The 6,000-nt window shown below is 39.5% G+C and overlaps 1 protein-coding gene across 2 annotated transcripts in view; it reads left to right on the forward strand.

Moving 5' to 3' along the window:
- Positions 1–6,000, forward strand: part of CPNE1 (copine 1) — a 44,191-nt gene that overhangs the window by 21,759 nt on the left and 16,432 nt on the right. The window lies entirely within an intron of this gene.

Below are 6,000 nucleotides of genomic sequence, written 5' to 3' on the forward strand. Positions count from 1 at the left end.
AGAGACATGGCACTACTGGAGGGAGTCCAGCGAAGGGCTACTGAGATGATGAAGGGACTGGAGCATCTCTCATATGAGGAAAGGCTGAGAGAGCTGGGCCTGTTCAGCCTGGAGGAGAGAAGGCTGAGGGGGGAAATCTTCTCAATGCACATAAATATCTGAAGGGAGGGTGTTTTAAGGAGGATGGGGCGAGACTCTTCTCAGTGGTGCCCAGTGGCAGGATGAGAGGCAACAGGCACAAACTGAAACATAGGAAGTCCTGTCTGAACATGAGGAAAAACTTCTTTGCTGTGAGGGCAGCTGAGCACTGGAAGAGGTTGCCCAGAGAGGTTGTGGAGTCTCCTTCCTTGGAGATACTCAAAATCTGTCTGGACAGGATCCTGGGCAAGGTGCTGTAGGTGACCGTGCTTGAGCAGGGGTTTTGGAGTAGATGATCTCCAGAGGTACCTTCCAACCTCAACCATTCTGTGAACAGTGAAACCAACCCGTACAGCAAGATGGTCTAAATTCTGTAATCATGTTAACATTTTTCTCCAGATGATGTCACTCCTGGCTATACTAAAAATGCTGCTAGTATTTTCAGATTTTTTTTTTGGTCTCCAGATGTTTGACTCCATGGGTACTATGAGCTGTCATATTGGAATGATCTGATTCATGACCTCCTCTCACCCTGTTCTCCCTTTCTTCCTTCCATCTAAAAGAAGAGAGGAGCCTCTGGCTTTTAGAATTAGTGCAGTATGGAAGTATACAAGAAACAGATGTTGTAATACAATTACTCTCACCTTATGCAGTCCAGTGCTTAATGTTTGGCCTGCTAAATAATGGCAGTCAGGTTGCAGGGAGATAAATACAAAGGAGTTTGTTTATGCTTCAGACACCAATATGTGGCATTTTGGGGAAATGCCAGAACTGCCAGGGCTCTGAATTGAAATCTGACGGTGGTACTCATTTCGGGGCTTTCTGCAAGCATAGGTGGACATTGCTTTCTTGTTTTATATATGATTTATTTTTAAACTAACTTCGGTAAGCAGAATTGCTAGAAGAATATTAGTGAAATTTAAGAAATGGGGAGAAGAATAGAATCTTAAGTTAATATTAGACTTGCCTATGAAGCTGATTTTTGTTTACATTGGAGAATGTGTTCCCTTCTGTATAAAAGGAAATAGGTTGTTTTTTTTTCCTTTGAAATATGTGAGAAGCATTGAAAGTTTTGAAATAAAACATCAGAAAGCATTGGATAATTCCTTTCATTTGTATGCTTGTCCAGTGTGATTTTCCTAGAGTTTAGCACTTTTTGGTCTTGGTTTGATATTTGATGACATTATCTTCCAACTTCTTTACTGGTGTACTTAATTCAGTGTAGGAATTCCAATACCTTAATTTGTTGGAAATGTGACATGGGAATTATCTGTTTTGTGTATAAAACAGCTGTTGGAATTTAGTATCTTCTTTCCAGTGAAGAGGTGGTATCTGTAGTGAAAATTAATCATCTTGACATTCTAAACTGGACCTCAGTTTGGTGGTCTGAGCTTTTTTAAGGCATACTTAGAGTCTAGAGATATTCTGTATTTTATTTGAGTAACTGGGAATGATTTCTCCTTGGGGAGTGAAAGACTTTTTTCTCAAAAATCATGAGGGGTGTGTGAAGAGGATCTTATGAGAGACTTGTGTGGATAGTATTTTGCTCTAGAGTTTATGGGGAAAACGTGGGTGGTGTATTTTCCTCAAAATGTCGATTTATATTATGTGCAATTCTAATTAAAAGGAAAAAATACAGATGCTGATGGATCTGAAGCTGAGTGTTGGAAACTCTTCCCTTGAAAAAGGAATGGGCAGAATTCAGCTCAAGATGAAACTTCACAGGCGATGCCTCTCAAGTGAGATCCCTGAGCTGAGCGCATTGGATCAGATTTGTACAGCTAATGGCAATATAAACTGTTGATGGTGTAACATAACCTAACATACGGTGTAGTTTTACAGATTAAGTCTAACAGCAGCACTTGTTCAGTGATTTGCTTACATTGCCTTTTCTCTGAGCCTGTTACACTGTGATGCTTCCAGTGCTTCTGTTTTATGTATTCTAAGTAGAATTTGAATTTATTCTCATATTTGGAGTTCAGTTTTGCTTGGCAGACGTCTGAATTTCTGCTGCTAGAACAACTTTGTGATTTCCACAGCATTCTCTACCTTAATCTGCCAATGGCAAGTAAGTTGGAGATATTTAGTTTGTTCAACTGTTGTTGCAAGCTGTTAAGGATCATTGTATAATAAATCCTTTATAAATTGATTATGTTCTGATACCTTTGTGGAAAGCAGTTTGTATTAGCTGTTGTTTATACTTTGGACATGTCTGCTGTCTTATGTAAACCAGAAGTTTCAAATAATAGACATCAATATTAGCCTTCTAGGGTTGTTGTGAGAAAATAAGAAATCGGTGAATTTCAGAATTTCTAAAATGGTTTTTGGAGTATTGCAACAAGTGTTAAAAACAATATCCTGTCATAGTGAGTAAATGAATTACTGGAAGTTTAAGAGCTACGTTTATTTTGTCTGTGTGCGTATGAATGGATATATAATACAGGCATGCTTAAAAAAACTCTAAAACAACATGAAATTTGTTACTGAAATGTTGACTTGAATTTGCAAGGTGAATGAGATTGCTTGGTGATTGAAAAAAGGAAGGCTGTTGAGAGAGGGGGAAAAAAACGAAAGAAGAGTCCAATTTGAAAGTCCTTTCAGTTTAATTACACCAAAGTTTATATTTAGCCTGTGATCAGAGCCCTCATGCACTGTTTGAGCATAGTAACCACTAGAACCTTTTTTTCCTATCACTTGTCTGTTATACAGCATTGGTAAACGATTAAGTGTTATTGCTTAGTCCCAATGTTTTTCAAAACCATACTGACAGTGAAGTACTTTCTTCTTGGGAGTAAGCTGGCAAATGCCAACTAGGCAGTTTTCAGAGAAAGTGATGAAATATTAAGATGATGTTGTAGGGTTATGTGGAGGTTCAGAACATAAAAGCTTTAAGAGGAAAGGAAAAGTATGACAGACTTGCTTAAAAAGGAAAAGGTGGGGAGGCTGTATTAGATGAGGGGTTGTAGTAAGTACAAATGTTGATTGTTGGCATTTTCAAAGCCTTCGGAATTGCTCACTGCCCTTATAAAGGAAGTGAAAAGAGCCTTTGCGGAAGAGAGGTGGAGATTTAGATAAACTAATACCTTTCATATAAGCAACTCAGTTTATTATAGGAAGATGGAGATGCAATTACTATAGTAAAATACAGTTTACTATGAAGAATGAAAGTAAATTCCCAAATCCTCCTTTATGAAGGAGAAGAGAATACTAATACCAATGCTCATCACTAATGAATCCTATTTAAAAAAGGCTGACAACTGAAGCTGGGGGCTAGTTTTGCCAGCTGCTAAGGAATTCCACTATTTTTTTCCATGCAGTATTTTTGTATATGTGTATTTGGGAATGAATATTTTAAGCTTTTGGGCTTTTTAAGCTTTTTCAGATGCAGGCAGTTTTCAAGAGATTTGCACTTCTCCCACTTAATTACCCAAGCGGGATAGCTGGGTAAAAGTGTCTAACTAGAGACAAAGCTAAGCAGATCTTCAGACTTGACTCAAATGGGTGTTCTGTCTTAACAGAGCACCTGCTCTTTGCGCTGAGATATGTAGACTAGTTTACGATCAGGATTTTCTGCCATACTCAAAGAATGGACTGAAGCTGTAGAACTTCATACGGTGTATTTGAAAAGCAGTGAAGCGAAAAGTTAGTGTGGGCTCTTTGAGGATTTCTGTAGGCAGCAATATATAAACAATTGCTGGTTGAGGTTCAAACTGATGTTTTTAGATGGAACATGAATATTTCATCTAAATCTTTTAAGGAGCTACTCTTCAAGTGTTCTCTTTAATAATAAAACTTGCTTTCTTATTCCCTAAGTTAGCAAGGAAGGGATATAGACTATTAAAAGAACAGTTCCTACTCAGTCCTTCCAAAACAACCAGCCCTGCTATCATTATTCAGTCAAATATTTCACTTGCTGTCCTGTGATCTCTCTGAATAGAGCAGGAAGATATAATGGGAAAGAAGACTTTGTGGTTTGTAACTTTCTAGAGGATCAGCAGCCAAACTGGGCTGCATTTCAAGGGAAATCCTATGCCATTACTAAATCTTAATGCTGAAAAACAGTAGGACAGGGTAGAGACATATGGGTACTAATGTACTGGAAAAATAAGTCCTCGAAACTGTGGAGTATTTGCATAATTTCATTACTGCTGATCTGGATAAGAGATTCAGATAACAGATGGGAGATGATCTGGTTTCTGAGAAGGACTGTTGCTTCACTTCACGTCCTGGCTTCATTGTGTGGTTTAACAGTTCCCATCTCAAACTTTTAGGTTTCCTTATCAGTGTCTTTGTAATGTGGGATGAACATGTATGTATTTGTTCTGTGTGCAAATTAAGATCTAGAAAGGGACAGATGCTGTTTGGAGACGCTAAAGCTTAGGGGAGTCATTTCTTTGAGTTTTTAACTTGATTCTTTATCCTTTGTGCTCTGGTGAGGAGGAAAGGTGGCTCCTTCTAGTTCTACCTCTTTTTTGGTACAGAAATCTCTGCAATAGAGAGAACAAATCTTGGCAGGGCAGCCAAGGCTAGCTATCCTGTTCTTTATTTTCAAACAACTTGATGTCATACAAATGTGAGCGAAGTGCAGCTGCTTAAGATGCAGGGTTGTATGTAGAACCGCAGATGTGAGACTTGGGTGTGATTTAAGCTGGTCTGGTGGAACAGTATTTCTAGGGAAGGAAAAAGGATGCCTGAGACTGTTGTGATTTTAGGAGAAGCATGGTATTAAAGGTAGTGGTGGTCCCTGTTTTATTGTGTGAAGCTCATTTGGGGTTGGATGCAGCCACAGTGGAAGATAGATTGTTACAAATGGTAACTTGAACAGTTGTTCAGATTGCTTCAAACTAGCCTCTTTGCAAATGTTGGTGCTAAAGCAGATGATGATGACCTAAGTAGAAAACAGAATTATGATCCTCCTTGTCTGAAGCTTTGCTAGTTCTTAGTGAATGCTGTTTTTGTGCTGCTCCCATCACTGAAGCATCCGAGTTCCTTTTAGTAGTGTATTAAGTGGCATGGTTACTATCTGTCCAGTGTAGGTTACTTCTTGAGACCTAGTGATTGGCAAAAGGGATTAAATGTTGTCTAATAAAAGTTCATCTTTTCACTGAGATAAATAATATCATAAACCTACAAATATGAGAAAGTCATGGATTCTCAGTTACCAAAAAGACCAAACAATTGTTTATCAGCATTAGCAAAAGAGGGAAAGTAGCTTCTCTATGAAATATTCACATTTTAAAGTACTTGTTAAAGCTTTCAGACTGTCCAGTCTCTTGAATATTTTGCTTGGTGTTTGAAAGCTTATCTTCTTAATTCAGTAGTGAGAATTATATCTATACTATGAACAAAAAGTAGGTGCAGTTTGACATGCAATAAAGCTTAGTTACCACCATGTTACAAGATGTAATCAGTTCTTCTGAAGTCAGCACCTGAAAGAAATAGGGCTTTGCAGCCCCAGGGGCTGTGCATGCAGAATCAAAGGAAGGGCTTGAAGGCTGTGGGGATTTCTACAGCTCTGTTCCACCATCTGTGTTAGGCAAACTTTGGCCTTTTCAGTTTAGGATTACTACTTCTGTGCTCTGCACAGCAGCTTTCTGGTAATGACATGTTTTTGCTGTGAGAACAAAGCCTTAGTAGTTACGGAGGCTTTTCCTCACTCTGCACAGGCAGATCTCGAGATGTAAAAACTCCGTAGTTAACAAACGTCCAGATAAAACGTGAACGAGTTTTACCCGACTCGCTGCTTCCAAAGGCGGAAACAGGCGTGCGAGAAGCGCCCCTCGCTCCAGCGCCGCCCTGCCCCGGGCTCGCGCCGCCGTGGCGGCTCCCGGCCGCGGGGAGCGGGGCTGCCGGGGGGCCCGG

Source organism: Apteryx rowi, unplaced genomic scaffold (assembly GCF_003343035.1).
Source record: "Apteryx rowi isolate R43461 unplaced genomic scaffold, aptRow1 scaffold_0, whole genome shotgun sequence".
Taxonomy (NCBI): domain Eukaryota; kingdom Metazoa; phylum Chordata; class Aves; order Apterygiformes; family Apterygidae; genus Apteryx; species Apteryx rowi.